The sequence below is a fragment of the Tachypleus tridentatus genome, chromosome 13 (assembly GCF_004210375.1).
Source record: "Tachypleus tridentatus isolate NWPU-2018 chromosome 13, ASM421037v1, whole genome shotgun sequence".
Taxonomy (NCBI): Eukaryota; Metazoa; Arthropoda; class Merostomata; order Xiphosura; family Limulidae; genus Tachypleus; species Tachypleus tridentatus.
The window spans coordinates 5327043-5355026 of NC_134837.1; the positions used below are offsets into that span (position 1 = coordinate 5327043).

At 35.0% G+C, this 27984-nt stretch overlaps 1 long non-coding RNA gene across 1 annotated transcript in view; it reads left to right on the forward strand.

Moving 5' to 3' along the window:
- Positions 1 to 26798, forward strand: part of LOC143238484 (uncharacterized) — a 34989-nt gene extending 8191 nt beyond the window's left edge. The window contains exons 2-4 of the long non-coding RNA XR_013020603.1: positions 20076 to 20634; positions 25355 to 25541; positions 25708 to 26798. This is a non-coding gene — a long non-coding RNA (uncharacterized LOC143238484). The remainder of the gene's footprint in view (positions 1 to 20075; positions 20635 to 25354; positions 25542 to 25707) is intronic.
- Positions 26799 to 27984: the final 1186 nt, after the last annotated feature.

Genomic DNA, 27984 nt, shown 5'->3' on the forward strand with positions numbered 1-27984 from the left:
TTAGATCAAATAACCTGTTTATTTTCCTTGATTACCTTCACAGTTAATGTTTAGATCAAATAACCTGTTTATTTCCCTTGATTACCTTCACAATTAGTGTTTAGATCAAATAACCTGTTTATTTCTCTTGATTACTTTCACAGTTAGTGTTTATGTCAGATCAAATAGCCTGTTTATTTCCCTTGATTACTTTCACAGTTAGTGTTTATGTCAGATCAAATAACCTATTTATTTCCCTTGATTACTTTCACAATTAGTATTTATGTTAGATCAAATAGCCTGTTTATTTCCCTTGATTACTTTCACAATTAGTATTTATGTTAGATCAAATAGCCTGTTTATTTCCCTTGATTACTTTCACAGTTAATGTTTAGATCAAATAACCTGTTTATTTCCCTTGATTACTTTCTCAATTTGTGTTTATTTTAGATCAAATAACCTGTATATTTCTTTTATTTACGCTATTGAAATCTTATTAACCATTTCTTTTCGTCAATATTTATATATCAAAACATGTGAAAATGATACTAAAAGGTTTAGGTTTAATAGACAATAAGAAATCAGATTACAATGTATGGAAAACTGTAGGGAAGTCACATAAACTTGTTTTCACTTATAATTATTATATTACATCACTACAGTTTTCTTCACTAAGTTTTATCACGTTTATAACATATTCTATTCGGTAGAAATGTTACAAAATCAAACATATTTTCCTGTTGTTTTTTGTAGCTGATTATTTGTATGCTAATAAGTTTTCTTCACTTTTGTAATTTAGTCTACTTCTAAAATGTTCTTTCAATAACCACTTTATTTACATGGCCAACCTGTTTCTGCATCTGTTATGTTAAAGAATCCATTAGACGAGATATCGATAGAACTTTAACCCTAGTCCAGTGTACTGCTATTTCTATGCGTTAACCTGTAGAACATATTTAACCCTAGTCCAGTGTACTGCTGTGTACTGCTATTTCTATGCGTTACCATATAAAACATTTTTAGCCCTAGTCCGGTATACTGCTTTTTCAATGTGTTACCCTGTAGGACATATTTAACCCTAGTCCAGTATACTGCTGTTTCTATGCGTTACCCTGTAGAATATTTCACCCTCGTCTAGTATCCTGCTGTTTCAGTGTGTTACCCTGTAGAACGTATTTAACACTCGTCTAGTATACTGCTGTTTCTATATGTCACTTTGTAGAACATATTTCGCCATAGTCTAGTATACTGCTGTTTCTATGTTATCACGTTCACTCCATCACATTCACATAGATGATTTAGTTTTCAGCTTCAGACATGCCAGATCTAATACTGAGTATTAAATTACTGAGATATGTATTGGTGTATGTAAGAAACTAATACTAAAAATAAAGAACCTCATAATACAAAAATGTTGTTTTTATTTTATTAAACACTCAACATTTCGCTTTACAGCTCTTCAGGAGTTTTCACTGAATCAGTTTCATTTGTATTTTTATTTTTAGTTCGATGACAGACATCTTGCATAAAAACGTTTCATCCCAAACCTCGTTCTTCAAGCATATAATAGAGTCATTTACTCTACCTGATGGTATCAGGTCGTTAAATATGGAATGTTAGATTACCAAGTCCAGATATGAAACTTGATTTCTAGTGGCTGAAAGAGAATCATTATTGTACGTTCGTCTGAATAACATGGTATATTGTGTGGTTCATTGGAAGATTTTTTTTTTTTATTTTAGAAACTAAATCATATTTATATTGATTTTTGTCAACGTAGATAAAATTGATCTTCATGTAATTTTCTTGTACGAGTTTAAGTTTGGTCACAATGTGGCGACAGTTATTCGTATTATCAATCATGTATTTGGTGATGGGACAGCTAATGAACACACAGCACAGTGTTGGTTTAGGAAGTTTCGTTCTGGTGACACAAGTCTTCGAAATGAACCTCTGACAGCCTTCAGAGAGTCATTAATGAAGATTTGAAGGTTTTGGTTGAATCAGATACATGACAAACAATGAGAGGACTTTCGATAAACTTAATGTTCATTATTCAACATTATTCAAGATGAAAAAGTTCGATAAATGGGTCTCTCACGAACTGACTGAAAACCATCAAAAAAACTTGTTTAACTTTAGTCTCACTCGTTACTAACAACATAAACGATTCTTATCTCTAAAGAATTGTCATCTGTGATGAAAAATGAATTCTTACCTTCAATCAACGACAATCAGGACAATGGGTTGACAATAAAGAAGCACCAAAACCAGCTTTTCCTTTAAAAAACCTTATGGTCAATGTTTGGTGGTCATCAGTAAGTGTGATCCACTATTCATTTTTAAACTCATTAGCAACAATCACAGCAGAGAAATATTGTGATGTACTTAACATTATGCATCGAAATTTGTCACGGAAACATCCATCATTGGTCAATCACAGTGGACCAACACTGCTTCATGACAATGCTCAACTTTATGTCTCAAGCGTTACTGTCCAAAAACTAAACATCAATATATCAAACTTCACCTCATCCACCAGATAATTTTCCTACAGGTTATGAATTTTTTAAAGATTTGGACATTTTTATAGAAACACCTTTGCGATCAAAGATCAACTGAAAGTACTTTCTGAAACTTCATTGTATCAAAACAACCAAAAACGTCCAGTTCTTTAAAGATGTCATTTACAAACTTACAACTCATTGGTAGAAGAGTATCAAGTCTAAAATAGCTTATTTTGATTAAATATATTATATAGCAAAAAGTTGAACTGATTTCAATTTCTTAAAAAAAAAACATTTCATGAGTAACAACCTGATATTACTTAATATTAGAATATAGAACTAGACACATCAAAGTGAATGACTGGTATTTTTTATTCACAAGTAGACTTATTAGTTAATCCAACTATAACTGTTATTGTTCAATCAGCAGACGAAACTAAAATAAGAATATTAGCTTAAAACTTTGATCAGCGGCAAATATAGATTTTCTTGTTATTGTTGTTGGGAAGTATATGAGCTGTAAATATAGATTATCTTGTTATTGTTGTTAGGAAGCATATCAGCTGTAAATATAGATTATCTTGTTATTGTTGTTAGGAAGTATATCAGCTGTAAATACAGATTATCTTGTTATTGTTGTTGGGAAGCATATCAGCTGTAAATATAGATTATCTTGTTATTGTTGTTAGGAAGCATATCAGCTGTAAATATAGATTATCTTGTTATTGTTGTTGTGAGCTGTAAATATAGATTATCTTGTTATTGTTGTTAGGAAGCATATCAGCTGTAAATATAGATTATCTTGTTATTGTTGTTAGGAAGTATATCAGCTGTAAACATAGATTATCTTGTTATTGTTGTTAGGAAGCATATCAGCTGTAAACATAGATTATCTTGTTATTGTTGTTAGGAAGCATATCAGCTGTAAACATAGATTATCTTGTTATTGTTGTTAATATCAGCTGTAAATATAGATTATCTTGTTATTGTTGTTAGGAAGCATATCAGCTGTAAATATAGATTATCTTGTTATTGTTGTTAGGAAGCATATCAGTTGTAAATATAGATTATCTTGTTATTGTTGTTAGGAAGCATATCAGTTGTAAATATAGATTATCTTGTTATTGTTGTTAGGAAGCATATCAGTTGTAAATATAGATTATCTTGTTATTGTTGTTAGGAAGTATATCAGCTGTAAATACAGATTATCTTGTTATTGTTGTTAGGAAGCATATCAGCTGTAAATATAGGTTATCTGGTTATTGTTGTTAGGAAGTATATCAGCTGTAAATACAGACTATCATGTTTTTGTTGTTTGGAGGCATATCAGCTGTAAATCTAAAATGTCTTGTTATTATTGTTTGGAGGCATATCAGTTGTAAATCTAAATTCTCTTGTTATTGTATTTTGGACGTGTCTCAACGGTAAGTCTAGATTCTCTTGTTATTGTTGTTTGTAGGTAACTGTAACTGTCAACTACTTAAATTACTGTGTTTACTGTATAACAGTGTTGTAACTGTAGACTATTTAGTCTACTATGTTTAGTGTATAAGAATGTCGAAACTGTAGACTATTTAGCCTACTGTGTTGGTTTTAAGAATTTTGTAAGTGTAGACTATTTAGTCTACTGTGTTTGATGTATAACAGTGTGTTAATTTTAGGCTGTTTATTCTAGTATGTTTCCTCTATTACTTACACGTACAAAAACTTATCAAATTGTTTTAAAACTAATATCAAATGGTTTTATATTAGCGCTTAAAGAGAGTTTAAACAGCATTATTCTCATAGTATCCATTTCATCCCATAAAGATATGCATTGTAATGGGAATATTACATTTTTATTATTTAACAAAAATATTTTGAAAGACAATGTTGTTATTAGTTAAGTTTTAATAAAACTTATAAACTACAATTCTCTGTAGTTTCATATTCCTTTTTTGGAAAACAAATGATAGCGGATTAGCTGTTTATATTTGTTGGTTGTTGCGTTGATAAAATAATTTTATTATATTTGGAAACATCTTTAAGTTTTTGTTGTCTGTTTAAATTTTCTTTTAATAAATGAACTATAAACAATGTTTGTTTTCCACATTACTTAATAAAACATAATATACTGTGGTACCTTGGTTCAGTGGTACCTTGGTTCTCGAACTAACATAATATACTGTGGTACCTTGGTTCAGTGGTACCTTGGTTCTCGAACTAACATAATATACAGTGGTACCTTGGTTCAGTGGTACCTCGGTTCAGTGGTACCTTGGTTTTCGAACTAACATAATATACAGTGGTACCTTGGTTCTCGAACTTAATCCAAGAAGGCTGTTCGAAAACCGAATTAATTTTTCCCATAAGAAATACTGTAAATTAAATTAATCCGTTACAGACCTCCAAAAATTACGCATTATGAAGCATTTTAAGTAAAAATATTGCTTATTTTACCTGTATAATAATACTTACATGCCAACCACAAACACTATAAACATAATAAACAAACAATAAATGAAAATTTAACTGCACTTTACCTGTGCTGAGGAGAGCTGATGGCGTAAGTGAAACAACTCTATTGTTATGTAGTAATGCAAGTGAGGACTTAAAACTTAAGCCTTTGTTTATGTCCTAGAAGTGACTTCTCCTTGGTGATGTAGGTCGTCTTTGGCATTTTCTTCCAAAAGAGGCCTGTCTCTTCACAGTTGAACACTTGTTGGGGAATAAAACCCTCAGCTTCTGCATAGTCTTTAAATTCCCTAACAAATTTATCAGCAGCGTCTATGTTAGAACTGGCACCCTCCCCATGTCTCACCGTACTATGTATGCCACTTCTCTTCCTAAATTTTTCAAACATCCCCCTACTAGCCTTAAAGGCATCAATTGTATCAGCACTCGTTCCAGGGGTGTTTTTCAGGAGGTCAGCATGCAACTGCTTTGCTTTCTCACAATGATGGTCTCAGAAATGCTATCACCAGCTAACTGTTTTTCGTTTACCCAAATCAACAACAGTTTTTCTACCTCTTCCATTGTTTGTGATCTTTGTTTTGTGAGCACTGTCACTCCTTTTGTAACATCAGCTCCTTTGATGACCTCTTTATTTTTCAGTATGGTGCAGACTGTAGACTTCACCATACCAAACTGTGTAGCAAGGTCAGACACGTGAACACCACTCTCAAAATTTGCTATGAAATCTTTTTTCACCTCTATTGTAGCTCTAACAACTTTTTCTTTTTGGTTTGCTGCTTTAATTATCCTTCTTTTACCCCATGGTGGTTTATTTAGTCAGAATATTAAGAAAAAAAACCAAAAAGAAAAACGAGAACGTTCACATCAGATTTTATCGGGGGTGTGGACTGAGTGACAGGTGCGGTAAAATGTTTTGGTCAAGCTTGGCTCGGGCCGAAAATGATCAAAGGGTCGTTCGGGTCATCAGTCGGGTTATTTCGGGGGTTCGGGCCACGACAGTTTGGTTTAGGAACCAAGCTTATGTTCGACAAAGATAATTTTTTTCTCAAACAATATGTTCGAAAACCGAATTGTACGAGAAGGGAGGCGTTCGAGAACCGTGGTACCACTGTATTCAATAAAAGATTCAAACTTTTATATAATGAATTACAATTAATTATAGTTTTAACAACTACTGAGTTGTTATGCAGTTAACATCCTCACGAACAGCTATTGTAAAGACATCTAACGTCTTTACTTTGTGCATATATATGTACTTGGAACTTCACCTGTTAAGTTCTATTTTAACATGCAGCGTGATCATTTTTGTGGTTCGAGGTATTTCAGTTGAAAATTGAAAAAGACTTATTTTAAAGTACCACAGTTTTATTCGTATCCCACAGTTCTATGTGTTAGTAGTTTGTAACTATGTTACATCTGTACTTGCTGATGGACTTATAATTTAGGTAGGAATCTGTGAAATTGTAAAAAATTCATAGTTGTTAACCAAAACATTGGTTTGAATATCATGAATTGAGAAATGTCACAAGATAAATTTGACATAACTTAGTTTGCCTTACTAAACTTACCGATGTTAGTAACTGGCTTTTGTTCAATATCATGCTTAGCTTACTAGTCTTGCTGTGTTACTGAGTTAAATTATTGGACCAACTGGTTTCATAGCCCTGATTTTCTTGCTTTTTTAACCAAAGAGAGGTTTAACATTTATCAGTGAAACGTAGATATAGTATGTATACTACTAATAGAACGGTTAATATAACGGTTTTATATAAAACATGGTAAAGGAAATGAGACTTCTGTTAATAGATTTGTTTTTTTGTTTGTTTGTTTTGGAATTTCGCACAAAGCTACTCGAGGGCTATCTGTGCTAGCCGTCCCTAATTTAGCAGTGTAAGACTAGAGAGAAGGCAGCTAGTCATCACCAACCACCACCAACTCCTGGGTTACACTTTTACCAACGAATAGTGGGATTGACCGTCACATTATAACGCCCTCACAGCTGAAAGGGCGAGCATGTTTGGTGCGACCGGGATGCGAACCCGCGACCCCCAGATTACGAGTCGCACGCCTTAACACGCTTGGCCATGCCGGGCCCATCTGTTAATAGAACGAATTTATATAAAACATGGTACTCATTTCTTTGCAAATACAGTTACAAAAAAAATCACCCATAAAACATAACTTGCCTGATTTATAAACAGATATTCAATCTTAAGAGACTTGTTAATATTCAATCATAGGAAGAAATCAGGTATAATACGTACTTAACTTCAGAAATAAACACCACTGTTTTTTGTACCGAGAACCCAATTTCCGTTTCTGCTGTTGTTCTTGTAGTTTAATTTCGACCTATTTCAGCAAACATGTTCACAAATTAATTTCCCGCTATTCTGTACTCATAAATATTCGAGTTTTACAATATAAGTGTAGAATATGACTTGCATTATTAGTAATAACAAGTAGGAACCTTTTTAAAAAATCAATTTCCGCAGCTCATTCGATGTTACAGAGAATAAAATTTCAAGCTTGGAGTCTTGTATGCTTTACCAGTTCTACTTTATTCATAGTTCATAGTACAAGTAAGAAACTATAAATACGTGAACATACGAAACACCTACATACTTACATGTGTATCACTTCGATGTGACCTAATTTCTGTAGCAGCAGAATGGAGTTCCTGTCAGTACTATAACACAGGGAGTTGCTTGATGTATCAAAGTTCGGAGTTTGTTGATGGTTTCTTAGTGCACAGCTACACAATGGACTATCTCACTCTGTCCATCGCGAGGAAGCGATTAGTCTTGTTTTTAGTATTTCGCGCAAAGCTACATAAGGGCTATCTCCGCAAAAGAAGGCAGCTAGTCATCACCACCCAACGCCAACTCTTGGGCTACTCTTTTACCAACGAATAGTGAGATTGACCGTTACACATTATAACGCCCCCACGGCTGAAAGGGCGACGGGGATTCGAACTCGCGACCCTCAGATTACGAGTTGAACGCCTTAACCAATCCTGGCCATGCCGGACCAGTGCGAGCAATCGAATCCTACATCATTGTTATTTTCAAAACACTGAAAACTTGATTCATTCGATTATTGTATGAAATGCAATATCTTCTTTCAGTCTCTAATCCTATCTCACAAAGTTCAGTTTTCTTAAAAACAAAGAGTGGATTAAAGCACTTTCTCTTCTCAGGCCAAGTAAAAACAAACAGTAATAACTACTATCAGAGGCCTAACATATTTGTTTGACGTAGCTGTTGAAGGTAAAAACAAACAGTAATAACTACTATCAGAGGCCTAACATATTTGTTTGACGTAGCTGTTGAAGGTAAAAACAAACAGTAATAACTACTATCAGAGGCCTAACATATTTGTTTGACATAGCTGTTGAAGGTAAAAAACAAACAGTAATAACTACTATCAGAGGCCTAACATATTTGATTGACGTAGCTGTTGAAGGTAAAAACAAACAGTAATAACTGCTATCAGAGGCCTAACGTATTTGATTGATGTAGCTGTTGAAGGTAAAAAACAAACAGTAATAACTACTATCAGAGGCCTAACATATTTGTTTGACGTAGCTGTTGAAGGTAAAAACAAACAGTAATAACTACAATCAGAGGCCTAACGTATTTGATTGATGTAGCTGTTGAAGGTAAAAAACAAACAGTAATAACTACAATCAGAGGCCTAAGTAATTTGATTGATGTAGCAAACAGTAATAACTACAATCAGAGGCCTAACTTATTTGATTGATGTAGCTGTTGAAGGTAAAAAACAAACAGTAATAACTACAATCAGAGGCCTAACTTATTTGATTGACGTAGCTGTTGAAGGTAAAAAACAAACAGTAATAACTACTATCAGAGGCCTAACATATTTGTTTGACGTAGCTGTTGAAGGTAAAAAACAAACAGTAATAACTACAATCAGAGGCCTAACTTATTTGATTGATGTAGCTGTTGAAGGTAAAAAACAAACAGTAATAACTACAATCAGAGGCCTAACTTATTTGATTGATGTAGCTGTTGAAGGTAAAAAACAAACAGTAATAACTACTATCAGAGGCCTAACATATTTGTTTGATGTAGCCGTTGAAGGTAAAAACAAACAGTAATAACTACTATCAGAGGCTTAACATATTTGTTTGACGAAGCTTTTTCAATATAAAAAGAAACAATAACAACTCTTGTGAGATGTGTAACACATTTGATTGATGTAGCTGTTTGAAGATAAAAACAAATACCAATAAGTACTGTGGGAGGCCCAAACGTTTATTCTTGCTTATTTTATTTTACAGAAATCATTAGTGCGTTTGTTCATAAAGCTATTGTCTAATAGTCTAATGTCACGTTCTTGGTTTAATATTTTACTTGGACTCAAATGTAATTATTGTGAAAGTTATGTTTCACTCTCTTCATCAGATATCATGTTAATAAACATAAATCAATATTCAGTAATGTCTGGAATAAATAACGCACAAAGTATGACGAGAATACAACAAACAGATATGTAGCAGGCAATCTGGTGTTACAATACACAATATTACGTACTCAGATACCTAACACGTTATCAGAATATACAGTATGGAACAAACATGATTTGGTTATTATAATTGTATTATGTTTGTTGAAAGTAGTTTGTGTTGAAACGTCTTGCATGAATAAAACTAATTTGTTTTCTTACCGAAGTTTTGACTATTTTTAATGAGAATTCAACCAGCGAATCATCACAGAACATTCGCATCCTAATATGTCGAATAAAATTGTAGTTGGAACGAAATGCACAAGACCCATCAAAGGTAAGGTTACAGTGTATCACACATTCACAAGACCCATCAAAGTTAAGGTTACAGTGTATCACAGATTCACAAGACCCATCAAAGTTAAGGTTACAGAGTATGACACATTCACAAGTCCCATCAAAATTAAGGTTACAGAGTATGACACATTCACAAGACCCATCAAAGTTAAGGTTACAGTGTATCACACATTCACAAGACCCATCAAAGTTAAGGTTACAGTGTATCACAGATTTACAAGACCCATCAAAGTTAAGGTTACAATTTATCACACTTTCACAAGACCCATCAAAGTTAAGGTTACAGAGTATCACACATTTACAAGACCAATGAAAGCTAAAGCTACAGTGTATCTTACATTTACAAAACCCATCAAAATGAAAGCTACAATGTATCTTATGATTTTCAAGACCCATCAAAGTTAAGGCTACAGTTTATCACACTTTCACAAGACCCATCAAAGTTAAGGCCACAGTGTATCACACATTTACATGACCCATGAAAGCTAAGACTACAGTGTATCACTAGGGTGCGTCAGCGAATAAAGGATAAATATTAAAATGTCCCATTTTTTTTGCTCAGTTGTGCCACTGCATGAGAAAAGAACATAGACAAAGTTTCATTTCAATCACGAAGTATTTAGGGGTCGCGCATCCCTCGCAAAGTTCACTATTTTCCTTAAATTTACCCTACATTACATTGTTAATGTTAATTAAATTATTTAAAGAAATTATTTAATATTTATTGATTATACAATTAGAAAAAACATAAAAGCTTGAAAGAAAAATTTATTTCATTGAAGTTTTATCTTGCCTGCCCCCTTCGCATTATGTTCGCCGATGTTTTCAGCCACCTGAATCATATACTGAAATTGATCTTCGTTCTTGGTGCAGCCCTTTGATGTAAACTGTTGAATTAAAGTTACTTCTCTTTCAGCTGCGTCATTTGTCACAAAAAGTTTCTTTACTCTGTCCTTTCCTTGTTTGTACTCTTCAGAGGCGCTCCACTCTTTCGGTGGTAATGATAAAAATGCGCTACTAATATCCAGATGGTAGAAAATTTTCTTCGTTGCCGAGGTAAAAAAATCTGGAAGTTTTCTGGAAACAGCATTGCTTGCAACATCAACTGTTAAACGTGGAGTTGGCCTAGGAGATCCTTTCACGGTATTCATATTTGAGACCATCTTGAGTTTATCGCTATTCGTTACACCGTCATCAAAGAGCGCAAGCCCAACTGCAACCTCAGATAAATACCATAAATGCCGATTCATTGCCTTTGTACCAACTTCCTTAATCATATGATTTTCATGCAATGCAAGTTCCTTGAGTAGTGTAAGGTCCCTTCGAGCTGCCACGGAAGCATCCTTAGCTGTAAACCATGAGAGCAAGTAATGTTTAGTTATAAAGACACACAACTCGCCAAGTTTGCTGCAGAAATGTGCGTCAAATGAAACACGAGATGAAGCAGGCCGTGGTTGCAGTCTACCAAACTCCTCTTGGAACATCCAAATTTTAAGAGAATATATTGCTCGAGCCATCCATCGTGCACGATGTACAGCACCAGAAGTACTGAAAGAAACTGAGGAACGTCCGTGTGGAAGAGATCCAAGAAAAATGACAGCTAATTCCAAGAGCTCTTTATAATCGACCCGTGGTTGATGAGATTGAAGGAGATTCTGACAAAATTGAATAATATCATCCTTCCAAGGCTGTATTCGGGTGGCATTGCTTCTACTGCTGTTATGTACTTAGTTTTATTAATTTTAGGCCAACAATCTCTAAAGTTTAAAAACAAAGTAATATCTGGACTTTTTGATGTCTCTATCACGAGAGTAGAGAATACAGCGCTCAGAAGAATCTTCAAAATGTGATGTATACAGGCAAGGTGCAAGAGCTTACGTTCAAGTAACATTTCAATCCTCAGATAGACGCCAGATTTGGATCCTGTATTGGTCGCCGTGGTGTCAAAGCAAAGTGATTTAATTCTGTCTTTTACATTCCATTCTACTAAAACTGATCCGATCTCAGAAGCTACTGAATTTGCATCCCCACTGTCAATCTTGGGCACTGAAAGAATCTTTTCTACACCTTCACCTGAAACTAAAATTGCCAAACGTTCGATCTTCTCTCTGCCACCCAAGTCAGGCATCAGCTTATCATCCCAATGTAATGTTAAAGGAACGTTTGGAGAAACACTTTCCTTCAATTCAGCTGCTAGAAGAGTACGGTTAGTAATTCGTTTCCTCCTTATGGAACTTGGGCTAATGGCAAGATCCTCGATATTATGTCCAATATGAGCTGCAAAGGAAGCAAAATTTGCGCGGCTTTTCGGTCACTGATCTGGGTTCTGTCTAAAGTCGAAGCTAGCCTTTCACTAATGCCAATTTTTCGTTTGGTTCCGGAAGCACGTTGTTATTTTGTCCGCATTGCGCAACCCCTAAATATTAATGTATTGGATTGATTTTTGCGCCAGCATATTTTTTTCATTGAATGGAATCAAATTATAAGAGAGCGACTGAGTGTCACAACTTTTTGTTTATTGACGCACCCTAGACTGTATCACGCATTCACAAGTCCAATCAAAGTTAAAGCTACAAAGTATCTAACATTGTTGTATAAACAAGATATTTATAAAACTGTCCGGTTGTGAGCTATTGTTAGTTTACAAATTCCCATTCATGTCTAAACATTTCTTCCATGTGTTAATCTACCTCAAAAAAACTTTAATTAATTAACTTTAACTAATGTTATCGTTTCTTTAAACATTGTGTAATACAAAGAACATCATAAGTCATATACACCTTAATAAAATAAACATTTTTATCTGTGAAATATCTCTAATATATTATTTCTTCTAGTTATGTGGTAAACTGTATAATTATTAATGTAGGTGTTGTTGTTGGTGCTACCACAGGATGCGACTTGTGGACGTAGTGTAGTTAAATCTAGTGCTTCTACGTTCTCCCTTTCAGCTGCCTCCGCTGGCTAGCCTACAGGTGGATAGGGGAGCGGACTATGTAAGTTTCCCTCTGCCAGTACACAGTCTCTCCTGCACCAGGACTCTTACAGTGCCTATCCGTGGCAACACACAGTAACTGGGAACCTCACGGCCCCAGGCTAAACTGCAAGGGAATTCGGAGCATCTTGGGCCACAGAGATGCTATGTGCATAGCCCATCGGTGTGGACACGTTCTGACATCCACCATTCAAGACTATGGGTCAAATAGTTCTGTTGCCTTGCGGATTAGTATTTTTATCTAAAGGCTAAGGGGACTGGCTCTGACAGAAAGGAGGAGGAGTGACTGTTCTTCAGGCGGTTGAGAAGTCTTCCAGATGACCAATGACTTAACTAAAATCCTGGAGAGGGCACTCCAGTTGCTGATGCTGCTACCAGCAGACACAACACGGTAGGTGGCATTAACCGGTTTTAAGGGTGTTCATATCGGCGTAAAGATACCCACTATGGGTCGTCTACGATGGTGGGGTTGCTATTTAGCGCCATTGGTCATTCGCGGCCCGCCTAACCCAGGCAGCCTCTAGGCAAAAGGCACTGACCCGTCGTTGTATACTTACCTCATTGGGCGTACGGGGCTTAGGGGCAGTGCCCCACAAGTGGACAGTAACTTGACGCCGACAGGTACAATAAACTCGACAATTAGCGCCCATGCGGGTGCTGGCCAGCGCTACAGTGTGTGTGCGCCTGGACAGATGACCCAAATGGTCAACAGGAGAAGAGTAAATAGGAGTAAGAGGAGGAAAAAGATTTTAGGAAGACGAGGCCTGGGAAAAGAGCTGGGAAGAGACGACTCACTGCAAAGTGCAAAAGATTGACAGGGAAACGTCTCATGGCTCATCAGGGGAATAAGAGGAAACAAACTTGTCCTAGAGAAGGTAACTGGGACATTCGACCTGATACTTCTGCACGAGACTAAGCTTCAAGAAATGATTAATTCAACCTGGAATGATGAACTTTGGATAGATTGTTAGGCAACAGTGGACTAGCCATCGCTAGCAGGATAGATTGCACTATCAAAATGGAACGTCTGGATGACCAAACATACAACACCCACAACAGAAAGATCCAGTTAGATGCCATCAGGACCAGTAAGGAAAAAGCACCCGGGCCAAATGGCATCATTTTCAAGAATGTTAAAGACCTGCCAAAAGAGGTAATCCATAGCTTAGCAAAGGCTTATGAAAAGAGCTGGAAGTCAGGAGTCATCCCAGAATTCTGGACAAATGCTTTCATAAGTGATGTGCTAAAGCCAGGAAAAGACCCCAAAAGCCTTAGTGGATAACGTATCATTGTGGTACAGAACTTTATTCGAAATATCCCTGAGAGAGTTCTTGCTCGCTACATCACCAAACATCACCTGCTTCCTGAAGGTCTTGGAGGATACTCAACGTAAAACTTTGATCAATGATGCCAGTTTCACAACTGAAACGTGGTCTAGTTTGGAAAGGAAGGAGAACACTAGCAGTTGCTCTTGATCTTGAAGATGCCTAAAATAGGGTGTGACTTCCTCTCTCGCTGACAAGATGTTGCAGTTGGAACTCCCAAATTTGTGTATCACATGGATTATATCGGCCCTCAGTCAGCGTCGTTTCATCATAAAAGATGATGAATGGAGGTCAGACTGGTAAACCATTAGCACTGGCCTCCAACAAGATAACCTACGTCACCTGTCCTTTTTAACATTTACACCCTTGATAACGGAAGGCTGGACAGACCTGACATCATAATCAAAACTTTTGTTGATGACATCTTGGTTCATGCCAGTGAGACACCTACAAAAATGATCACAAGTAGGATTCAACTCAGACTGAACAACATGAGAGACTGGTTTATTTATATGCAAAAACGGCTCGTTTGGGTTGAGAAAATATTTTACATAGAAGAGCGAACAACGTTTCGACCTTCTTCGGTCATCGTCCAGTTCACAAAGAAAGAGGTAACTGACCGGAAGCTGACCACATGTTTGAAAGAAATTGTGTAACTGAGTGTCAGAATGTAGAGGGCGGGCTTAGATGTTTAAATATATAATTTTATTTATTTTTTTATATTAATATAGGTATAAAGGCGTTCCTTTATATTGGTTTATTTTGGGTTTAAGTTGTTGTATAAGTAAGGCTTCTTTAATTTTGCGTTTGTTTATGTTTGTTTCTTTAGACACACGAGACGCAACTGAACAAATTACTACTACAAATGAAAAAAGCCAACACAATTTCACAAACACTTTATTCTTACCTACGTAAAACCGACTCACGCACACCACAAATATACGGCATCCCCAAACCTCATAAACCAGAGTGTCCATTACGACCAATAATGTCCACATATGAATCGTTTAATTACAATCTTGGTAAATACATAGCATGGGCATTCTCCAAATATGTAACATCAGTCAGCTCATTCATCAAAGACTCTTTTAATTTCAAGTCTAATCTAAATCAACTTAATCATAAAGCCTTAATGGCCAGTTTCGATGTTATATCCCTCTTTACAGAAGTTCCAACCACTGAAGCCTGCAAGATAGCCTTAGAACTCTATATCCGAGACCCTAACCCAACTACAGACATTCCTAGCAACCAATTAGCAACCCTCATAGAATTCACCAAGATGAAGACAAACTTCATGTTCAACAACCACAACTACATACAAACAAATGGCCTAAGCATGGGCAACCCAGTATCACCAGTTCTAGCCAATATTTTTATGACACAAGTTGAAACACAAGCAATTAACACAGCATTACATCCAGCACCATACTGGTACAGATATGTAGATGACACGGTTGCGGGATTCACCTCTATAGAACACACTTAATTGTTTTTTCAATCACATTAACTCTATATATCCCAACATTAACTTCACATGTGAACAAGAAGAAAGCAATCAAATATCATTTCTTAACCTCAAAATTACAAGAACTGACACACAATTTAAAACAGAAATCCACCGAAAAATCACCCATACTGGACTATACATTCCTTGGGACTCAGCACATGGAACAAAACAAAAACTCAACATACTAAGAAACCAAATAAACACAGCCATAAAACTATGCTCACCAGATAAAATTAACGATGAATTAGACAAAATAAAACAATACTTCATCAACATCAATAAGTTTCCTCCACAAACCGTAGAAAACATTATACGCACACACCTAGACAGAAAGCAAAATCAACCAACAAAAGTAAATATATCTCACGAATCAAAAAATCACGAAACCATATACTGCTGTATACCACATATTCCTGACATCAGCAAACAAATAACCAACATTTGGCAAAAATTAGTAACAAAATATGACATACCAGTTAATACCAAATTTATTCAAAAACCAGGCACAAAACTGAGGTCTATATTATGTAAAAACACTGACAAACACCACACCAACATTATTTATAAAATACAATGTGATAACTGCCACGTCTTCTATATTGGAGAAACAAGTAGAAAAATGGAAACCAGATTCAAAGAACATAAATAGTCACCTTCACACGTTTTCGAATACTGCAAATCAAATAACCACAATATTACAATAGAAAACACCCAAATACTAAATAAAGAAACAAACATAAACAAACGCAAAATTAAAGAAGCCTTACTTATACAACAACTTAAACCCAAAATAAACCAATATAAAGGAACGCCTTTATACCTATATTAAATGTAATAGAATAATAATATTATATATTCAAACATCTGACACCTCCCTCTACGTTCCGACACTCAGTTGCACAACCCCCTTTCAAACATGTGGTCAGCTTCCGGTCAGTTACCTCTTTCTTTGTGAACCTGACGATGACCGAAGAAGGTCGAAACGTTGTTCGCTCTTCTATGTAAAATATTTTCTCAACCCAAACGAGCCGTTTTTGCATATAAATTTCTCAACAAGTGGGTTTTCGACATCACTGATAAGAGACTGGTGTAAAGATTAATTCACAGATAGTCAAAGCACTGTTTCTTACTCTCAACATCAGATATTCCCATTCCAACCTTTGGATGCAATAAAAATTACACACGAGAACTCATTGTGCTTTTTGGGCATTGAGTTTGACAGGCAATTGAACTTCTCCGAGCACGTGGATGAGCTCATTGTCAGGACTACAAAAGGAATGAATCCCCTTCGTGCTGCAGCAGGTAAGCATGCTGTACAGAAGCCCTGTGCTTTCAGTGGTTGATTATGCACTGCCCCAGGCACAACTCAGCGACAACCAGCTTAGAAGACGGGAAAGAATACAGAACGCATGTCTCAGAATCATCACAGGTTGCACAAAATCATCTCTAGTGCCAGTACTCCATCATCTCACTGGATTCCCAAATATTAAGGACAGGCAAACATTGCAAAGAGCCATACTGTTTGCCAAGGCTTGGAAAAACCCAAGACATGGACTTCACATCTTTACAATGAAGTACTCTTTCATTGCTCAACCATCCAACCAACAAAGACATTCTCTACGCCACACAAGACTTGAAGTAGCCTTAGTTCTCATCTAAAGAGGAAGTCGTGGTCTGAAGTAGCCCTTAGTTCTCATCTAAAGAGGAAGTCATGGTCTGAAGTAGCCCTTAGTTCTCATCTAAAGAGGAAGTCGTGGTCTGAAGTAGCCCTTAGTTCTCATCTAAAGAGGAAGTCGTGGTCTGAAGTAGCCCTTCGTTCTCATCTAAAGGGGAAGTCGTGGTCTGAAGTAGCCCTTAGTTCTCATCTAAAGGGGAAGTCGTGGTCTGAAGAAGTAGCCCTTAGTTCTCATCTAAAGAGGAAGTCGTGGTCTGAAGTAGCCCTTAGTTCTCATCTAAAGGGGAAGTCGTGGTCTGAATTAGCCCTTAGTTCTCATCTAAAGAGGAAGTCGTTGTCTGAAGTATCTGCAGTGACTTGTAAGAAGATCTGCAGTTCAACAGAGACTGCAGACTTCAAGGTGCAGCAGAAACAGTATGTCAGGAAATGTTCCAGGAACTTGGCCAGAAGGTAAATCTCATCATTACAACAGACAGCTATTTCACACCACAGATCATAAGAGCAGGTTGGGGATTTGCTGCGTTTCTGGATGGCACACCCATAACTGAGGAGTCTGGAACATGCACCCTGTATACAAGTACCACAAGAATGGAAATTGAGGCTGTCAAGCAAGCTCTTGGATGGCTTGTCCGAGAATTCACTGATGTCGCCACAGTCGTGTTTACCACCGACTCCATGGCAGTGTTGCAGAGAATCCAGAGTGGCTGGCTACCTGATGGGTGGAGAAATATGGCTGCACCTTATCTCCATGATAAATTTCTCACTTTTGTGTATGTCCCAGGCCTCGCTGGTGCCAAGTACAATGAGAAACCTGACCAACTAGCAGCATCAGCAGAACCAACAGACCAGATGTCACTCTTTTCCTCAAAATATAACATTCTTGTGGCAACAATCACGCAAGAGCATCAGAGTCTCTCATGCACTCAAAAGACGAAGATGGAATTGTCAGTCTCAGAGCCCCTTTTAGCATCTCTCGTGACAGCTACAATAAAGGTCCGAACAGATGTCACAAAAATCAGTTGACCACCGGTAACATTAGTAGTAGTAGTAGTAGTAGTGACCCGCTGGACACACCCTCCCGGATGCCCACCAGCCAACCCAAGTAACCAAGTAAGAATACTAATTAGCCATGTAGTAAACTGAATAATTATTAGTGTAGGAACACTAATTACTTACGTGGTAAACTGTATAATTATTACCGTAGGAATACTAATTAGTCTTGTAGTAAACTGTATAATTATTAGTGTAGGAATAGTAATTGGTCTTGTAGTAAACTGTATAATTATTAGTGTAGGAATAGTAATTGGTCTTGTAGTAAACTGTATAATTATTAGTGTAGGAATAGTAATTGGTCTTGTAGTAAACTGTATAATTATTAGTGTAGGAATGGCCCGGCATAGCCAAATGTGTTAAGGTGTTCGACTCCTAATCCGAGGGTCGCGGGTTCGAATCCCAGTCACACCAAACATGCTCACCCTTTCAGCCGTGGGGGCGTTAGAATATGACTGTCAATCCCACTATTCGTTGGTAAAGGAGCAGCCCAAGAGTTGGCGGTGGGTGGTGATGACTAGCTGACTTCCCTCTTGTCTTACACTGCTAAATTAGGGACGGCTAGCGCAGATAGCCCTTGAGTAGCTTTGCGCGAGATTCCAAAACACAAACAAACAGTGTAGGAATACTAATTAGTCATGTAGTAAACTGTATAATTATCAGTGTAGGAATACTATTTAGTCACGTAGTAAACTGTGTAATTATCAGTGTAGGAATACTAATTAGTCACGTAGTAAACTGTATAATTATCAGTGTAGGAACACTAATTAGTCACGTAGTATACTGTATAATTATCAGTGTAGGAATACTAATTAGTCACGTGGTAAACTGTATAATTATCAGTGTAGGAATACTAATTAGCCACGTAGTAAACTGTATAATTATCAGTGTAGGAACACTAATTAGTCACGAAGTAAACTGTATAATTATCAGTGTAGGAACACTAATTAGCCACGTAATAAACTGTATAATTATGAGTGTAGGAACACTAATTAGTCACGAAGTAAACTGTATAATTATCAGTGTAGGAATACTAATTAGTCACGTGGTAAACTGTATAATTATCAGTGTAGGAATACTAATTAGCCACGTAGTAAACTGTATAATTATCAGTGTAGGAATACTAATTAGTCACGTAGTAAACTGTATAATTATCAGTGTAGGAACACTAATTAGTCACGAAGTAAACTGTATAATTATCAGTGTAGGAATACTAATTAGTCACGTGGTAAACTGTATAATTATCAGTGTAGGAATACTAATTAGCCACGTAGTAAACTGTATAATTATCAGTGTAGGAACACTAATTAGTCACGAAGTAAACTGTATAATTATCAGTGTAGGAACACTAATTAGCCACGTAATAAACTGTATAATTATCAGTGTAGGAATACTAATTAGTCACGTAGTAAACTGTATAATTATGAGTGTAGGAACACTAATTAGTCACGAAGTAAACTGTATAATTATCAGTGTAGGAACACTAATTAGCCACGTAATAAACTGTATAATTATCAGTGTAGGAATACTAATTAGTCACGTAGTAAACTGTATAATTATGAGTGTAGGAACACTAATTAGTCACGAAGTAAACTGTATAATTATCAGTGTAGGAACACTAATTACTGACTGTTAATGTTGTTGTGAACTAGTTCACTTGTTTATCATATATTCAACTAAAACATCTGTTACACTTAATAATGAAATAGTTGGATAATATTGGTATGTTTTTTTACACTTTCGTCTCAACGATTCAAAGGTTTTCCCCGTTTGAAAAACGGTTTCTCTGCACTAGCAGCTGAGGTCGTTGAAGGGTTTGAGCCTGTCGAAGACAGCTCGTATCACGAGCTCATGTAAGAGGCAGCACGTGATTGGTAGCGGCGGGAAGAAAGGGAGATGAAACTGTGGACTCAGAGAGGAACCAAGAGCTCGTGCCGCACAGGAAACGCTAGTGGTCCCTGAAGTAAAAAGAACACTCTGTCCCACATCTATAGTATGCATGTAAATTAGTGTGTTAGAGTGAAGGTGAGGCGGATATGGAGTTAGAAGCTGCAGGGCTGGTTCGATATACAAAGCTGCGGCGGAGAAACGGAAAGGTTGCGTCAAAGAATTGAACAATGATAATAGGATGTAATGAACGTGTTTCCATCTCAGCAGAGTTCAGCATATAGCTGTACTTTAGAAATGTTACATTGGAATCGTTGTAGTTACTTAAGGCTCTATTGTTACCTGAAAGTAAGAACTGTGGATCAGCTCGGTTCATTATCCTGATTGTTTTGACTACTAACAGAAACACCATTATTTTACTCTAGTACAAGGTATGGACAAACTTATTGGATGAATGAATTAATGTGGTTAACTTCTTTATCTATAGATCAAATATACCTTGATACCAGTGGAAAACTATTTATATTCCACGTACTAAACTTGACATTTACTGTGTTCATTTACCCAAACAGTTCGCTTTTCAAAACACTCGCCATTTAATCGTGTTCTATAATTAACTGTTGTGTTACGTTGGGAGAAACGTACCAAAGGAAATTCGTGTAGAAGAATCAACTTTCTTATTTCTTCTTTATTAAAAATGATTGTTAACAGAGAACTACTAACTCTCCAACTTTCTCATTTCTTCTTTATTAAAAATGATTGTTAACATAGAACTACTAACTCTCCAACTTTCTTATTTCTTCCTTATTACAAATGATTGTTAACAGAGAACTACTAATTCTCCAACTTTCTCATTTCTTCTTTATTACAAATGATTGTTAACAGAGAACTACTAACTCTCCAACTTTCTTATTTCTTCTTTATTAAAAATGATTGTTAACAGTGAAGTACTAACTCTCCAACTTTCTTATTTCTTCCTTATTACAAATGATTGTTAACAGAGAACTACTAATTCTCCAACTTTCTCATTTCTTCTTTATTACAAGTGATTGTTAACAGTGAACTACTAATTCTCCAACTTTCTCATTTCTTCTTTATTACAAATGATTGTTAACATAGAACTACTAACTCTCCAACTTTCTTATTTCTTCCTTATTACAAATGATTGTTAACAGAGAACTACTAATTCTTCAACTTTCTTATTTCTTCTTTATTAAAAATGATTGTTAACAGAGAACTACTAACTCTCCAACTTTCTTATTTCTTCTTTATTAAAAATGATTGTTAACAGAGAACTACTAACTCTCCAACTTTCTTATTTCTTCCTTATTACAAATGATTGTTAACAGAGAACTACTAACTCTCCAACCTTTTTTATTTTTTCCTTATTACAAATGATTGTTAACAGATAACTACTAACTCTACAACTTTCTTATTTCTTCTTTATTAAAAATGATTGTTAACAGAGAACTACTAACTCTCCAACTTTCTTATTTCTTCCTTATTACAAATTATTGTTATCAGTGAAGTACTAACTCTCCAACTTTCTTATTTCTTCTTTATTACAAATGATTGTTAACAGAGAACTACTAACTCTCCAACTTTCTCATTTCTTCTTTATTAAAAATTATTGTTAACAGAGAACTACTAACTCTCCAACTTTCTTATTTCTTCTTTATTAAAAATGATTGTTAACAGAGAACTACTAACTCTCCAACTTTCTTATTTCTTCCTTATTACAAATGATTGTTAACAGAGAACTACTAACTCTCCAACCTTTTTCATTTCTTCCTTATATCTTTTGTATTAATCAAGTTAGTTTAGTTTATGTTTCGTTTTAAATGCAAAATGTAATGTTAATTTATAGGATAAATTTAGGCTGGAATTTAAAAGTGTTGAAAGTAGTGTTATCCAATAGATATATAAATATACAATGTTCTTGTATGATATTCTCTAAATTAATGTGTAAAAATTTGTCTTTGATCATAATACTAACAGTGAACGTATAATGTTTCCGTATGTGACTAGTTTTTCTGAATTTATTTTATAGTAACTGTCTATATATGTGACTCTAATAACTTCTTAAGATCAGTTTAGAACAGGAGAACAAAAAACAGTACAATGTGTTCTCCAGCTTGTAACGTGACTGCGCGTACTATGAACGTGCGTGTTTGAAAACAGCACGCTTGTAATTGTAGTTAATTAAGAACAAGAGCACAGAAGGCACTACCATATGTCAACGTATTGTTTAGTGACAATGATAAAGTATCAAGTTACAAGGCATCAAGCTAGTGTTAGGCAATTTTTCAAAAAAATTCTCTGCACGCGATTGTAGTGCATTATCGTGTAACTTGGTGAGCACGAGGAATGTTTTTTACGGAAGTAAAAGTGGAAAGGAAATAAAATATTCGTTGATGTGAAACAGAAGCGATGACACGAATGAACCGAGTTTTGTTGTTATTTAGAGTTGCATGTTTGATACGTTTTTCTGTTATTAAATAAGAGAGCTTAGTTTTATTCATATCTAGCTTAACCGAGTGTTGTTGTTATTTAGTGTTGAATGTTTGATACGTTTTTCTGTTATTAAATAAGAGAGCTTAGTTTTATTCATATCTAGCTTAACCGAGTGTTGGTGTTATTTAGTGTTGAATGTTTGATTCGTTTTTCTTTTATTAAATAAGAGAGCTTGGTAGAATATGACAAGTGAATTTAAAAAACAAACATTGTTTCAGAGTAGAAGATGACGACAGTATTCCTGAAACCTAACAATGTATCTAAATAGGTAACGACAAGTAAATTCTTAAAAACTACAAAACTCTTTTTCAGTTGAAAATAAGAAATGTTTTCTTTAAATTAACAAACATTATTTTAGAGAAGAAGGCGACAAATGTATTCTCAAAAGGAAATAAGCATTGTTTTATAGCAGAAGATCACAAGTATATTCTTAAAAACGAACATTGTTTCATAGTAGAAGATTAGAAACATAGTTTTGGAGTGAAGATAACAAATGTATTGTTAAAAGCAATCAAATATTGCTTTAAAATAGAATGTCAAATATATTCTTAAAAACCGACAAACATTGTTTCAGAAGAGATGACGACAAGGGTATTCTTGAAAACTGAGAAACATTGTTTCAGTGTAGAAAGTGACAATTGTAGTTTTTAAAACTGAAAACATTCTTTCAGAGATGAATATGACAAATGTATTCTTAACAACAAACATTGTTTCAAAGTAGAATATCACAAGTATACTCTTTAAAACTACAAACATTGTTTTACAGCATATTCCTAAAACCAAACAAACATTGTTTCACAGTATATTCCTAAAACCAAACAAACATTGTTTCACAGTATATTCTTATAAACCAAAAAACTGTTTTAGAGTAGAAGATGGCAAACGTATTCTTTAAAACAAACAAACAAACATTCTTTTAAAGTTGAATATGATAAATGTATTTTTAAAAATAAATATTGTTTTTGAGTAGAATATCACAAATCTATTCTTAAAAACTCAAATTGTTTCGTATAAAAAGATAAGTATATTTGTAAAACTAATAAACAATGCTTTACAGTACAACATAACAAATACATTCTTAAAAACTAGGAAACATTGTGTTAGAGCAGAAGATGACATACGTATTTTCAAACAGAAACAAACAATGTTTCAAAGTAAAATATGGCAAATGTATTCATAAAAGCAAACATTGTTTTAAAGTAGAATATGATAAATGTATTCTTAAAAACTAACCTTGTTTCATGGTAGAAGATGACAATTATATTGTTTAAAACTAACATTGTTTCCTGGTAGAAGATGAAAAGTGTATTCTTCTAAACATTCCTTTATAGTAGAATATAGAAAATATATCCAGAAAACTAAAAACACATTGTTTCAGATGAAAAGTATGTTCTAAAAACTAACATTATTTTAGAGTAGAGAAGTGTGTTTTAAAACAAATATTGTTTCATAGAATAATATCACAAGTATATTTATCAGACTAACAAAGACTATTTTAGAGTAGACGACCACAAATGTATTCTTAAAAACTAACAAACAATGTTTAAGAATAGAATATAACAAATGTATTTTTAAAAGCAAACAAACATTGTTAGGGAGTAAAATATGACAAGTATAAACTTATAAACAAACATAATTTTAATGTATAAGATGAAAAGTATATTCTAAAAATACACATTGTTTCATAAAAGATGTAAAGCATATTTTAACACGTATATTTTGAAAAACTAACAATTATTGTTTCAAAGTAGACGATGAAAAATGTATTTTTCAAAACTAATAAACACAGAGTAGAGAATGACAAGTATAATATTATAAACAAACATTGTTTTACTGGAGAAGATTACAAGTATATTCTTAAAAACTAACAAACGTTGTTTTACTGTAGAAGATTACAAATATATTCTTAAAAACTAACAAACGTTGTTTTACTGTAGAAGATTACAAATATATTCTTAAAAACTAACAAACGTTGTTTTACTGGAGAAGATGACAAGTATATTCTTAAAAACTAACAAACGTTGTTTTACTGTAGAAGATTACAAGTATATTCTTAAAACTCACAAATATTGTTTTAGAGAAGAATATGACAAATGTATTATTAAAAACTAACAAACATTTTTTCAGAGTTGAAGATGACAAGTATATTCTTAAAAACCTATATTGTTTCAGAGTCGAAGATAAGAATTGTATTATTCGTTTCAGATGTTTTGAAAGATTTTGAATTTATTTTTTGAATAATTTATAGTCTTCAACGTTTTGATTACCTAGACTACCCATATAAGGAGAGAAAGAACAAACGTTGGATCTGTCCTCTACCAACAGAGTAACAAAATCTAACAATTTAAGAAATTCAGGAACCTATGGTTGTACTTTGTTTCACCAATAAAAACCAATGTCGCAAAAATACCATTTCTATTAGCTTCTTTCATTATATGTTATTAAATTTCAGAATTTTTGTTAGTAATTCATCTAATAAGAACCTCCAGAAAATTGTTCCTGGTTAAAGTATAAATGTTTTGTTATTATTCATCGAACATTTACTAAAATCTGTCAAATTAAATGTATTGTTTAATTATTCTGTTCTAAATTAGTCAATAAAGTAATTTTCAGATGATTTTATGTGTTTTTTAAAAGCTCAACTCTGTATGACGTGAAATATCGGGTTTCGACACACGTGGTGGGTAAAGCTCAGATAGCCCATTGTGCTTAACAACATACAATCTAAGCCCAAAGTAATTATGAAGAAAGAATTACAAACGTTACTTTTCCCAGGCGTATTTGTGACCAAGGTGTTGACCAAGCGATATACCATATTTATCAGGTACAAACGTTCAACTCTGATTTCTTCTTTTTACATGTTGTCAATCAGTCTTCTTTTCTAACCTTCTGTAAATAAAATCTACGAGGTTTAAGATTTGTTTCTTACCAGAACTTTCCTTTGAGTTTTAGTGTTTTATAAATCCATTATAAGATATTTTTCTGTACAGGTAAAATCAGGGGTGAAGCTTGAGAGCGGGACAGACAAAGCAGAAAAATCGGGGTGAGCTGCCACTTAAAGAATTCCGTTTTCCTGAGTCCCCTCACTTCAAGATTGATGTTGTCACTTCAGCTGCTACTTAAAGAATTCCATCTCCCTGAGCCCCTTCACTTCAAGATTGATGGTATCACTTCAGCTGCCACTTAAAAAATTCCACCAGCCTGAGTCCCCTCACTTCAAGATTGATGTTATCACTTCAATTCTTTGTTAAGATCCTCCCCATGAGTCAGATGGTAACTAACGGCTGGAGTCATTTCACCAAATGATATTATTTTATTGTTGTTGATAGTGGACAGTTTTTATTGTTATTAGTAGTGGACGATTGTTATTGTTGTTGATAGTGGACAGTTTTATTGTTATTAGTAGTGGACGATTGTTATTGTTGTTGATAGTGGACAGTTTTTATTGTTATTAGTAGTGGACGATTGTTATTGTTGTTGATAGTGGACAGTTGTTATTGTTGTTGATATTGGACTATTGTCATTGTTAGTAGTGGACGGTTGTTATTGTTGTTGATAGTGGACAGATGTTATTGTTAGTAGTGGACATTTGTTATTGTTGTTGATATTGGACTATTGTCATTGTTAGTAGTGGACTGTTTTATTGTTATTGATGGTGGACAACTGTTATTGTTGTTGATATTGGACTATTGTCATTGTTAGTAGTGGACGGTTGTTATTGTTGTTGATAGTGGACAATTGTTATTGTTGTTGATAGTGGACAGATGTTATTGTTGTTGATAGTGGACAATTGTTATTGTTGTTGATAGTGGACAGATGTTATTGTTAGTAGTGGACAGTTGTTATTGTTGTTGATAGTGGACGGTTGTTATTGTTGTTGATAATTGATTGTTGTTATTGTTGTTGATAGTGGACTGTTTTATTGTTATTGATGGTGGACAACTGTTATTGTTGCTGATAGTGGACTGTTGTTATTGTTAGTAGTGGACGGTTGTTATTGTTGTTAGTAGTGGACGGTTGTTATTGTTGTTAGTAGTAAACGGTTGTTATTGTTATTGATATTGGACAGTAGTTATTGTTGTTGATAAAATGACACACGTTACTGCTAGTAGTGGACGGCTGTTGCCGATAACAGACAGCCGTTTTTTTTGTTGCCGAGAGGGACAGCCATTACTGGTTGCTGATAAATGACAGACGTTATTGTTAGTAGTGGACGGTTGTTATTGTTGTTGATAGTTGATTGTTGTTGATAGTGGACTATTGTTACTGTTAGTGATAGTGGACGGTTGTTACTTGTTGCCGATAGTGGGCAGCCGTTATTGTTGCCGATAGTGGAAGCCGTTTACTGTTGCCGATAGTGACTGGTTGTTACCATTGCCGATAGTGACAGCCGTTACTGTTAGCAGTGGACGGCCGTTATTGTTGCCGATAAAGTGACAGCCTTTACTGTTATTAGTAGTGGACGGCCGTTACTGTTGCTGATAACGGACAGCTTGTTATTGTTGCTTGATACTGGACCATTGTTACTGTTAGCAGTGGACAGTTGTTACTGTTAGCAGTGGACTGGTTGTTACTGTTGCTGATAGTGACAGCCTTTACTGTTACTGAGTAGTGGACGGCTGTTACTGTTGCCGATAGTGGACGGTTGTTACTGCTGCTGATAGTGACAGATGTTATTGTTAGCAGTGACAGCCGTTACTGTTGCTGATACTGACCATTGTCACTGTTAGTAGTGGACTGTTTTATTGTTACTGATGGTGACAACCGTTATTGTTGCTGATACTGGACCATTGTCATTGTTAGTAGTGACAACTGTTATTGCTGTTAATAGTGACAGACGTTACTGTTGCTGATAGTGTGACAACTGTTGTATTGTTGCTGATAGTGGACAGATGTTATTGTTAGTAGTGGACAGTTGTTATTGTTGTTGATAGTGGACGGTTGTTATTGTTGTTGATAGCCGACAGATGTTATTGCTAGTAGTGAACGGTTGTTATTGTTGTTGATAGTGAACAGTTGTTATTGTTGCTGATAGTGGACCTGTTTTATTGTTATTGATGGTGACAACCGTTATTGCTTGCCGATAGTGGACCGTTGTTATTGTTAGTAGTGACGGACGGTTGTTAACGCTGTTAGCAGTGGACGGCCGTTATTGTTGTTAGTAGCAAACCCGTTGTTACTGTTACTGATACTGACAGTAGTTACTGGTTGCCGATAAATGACCACACGTTATACTAGTAGTGGACGGTTGTTGTTGATAATGGACA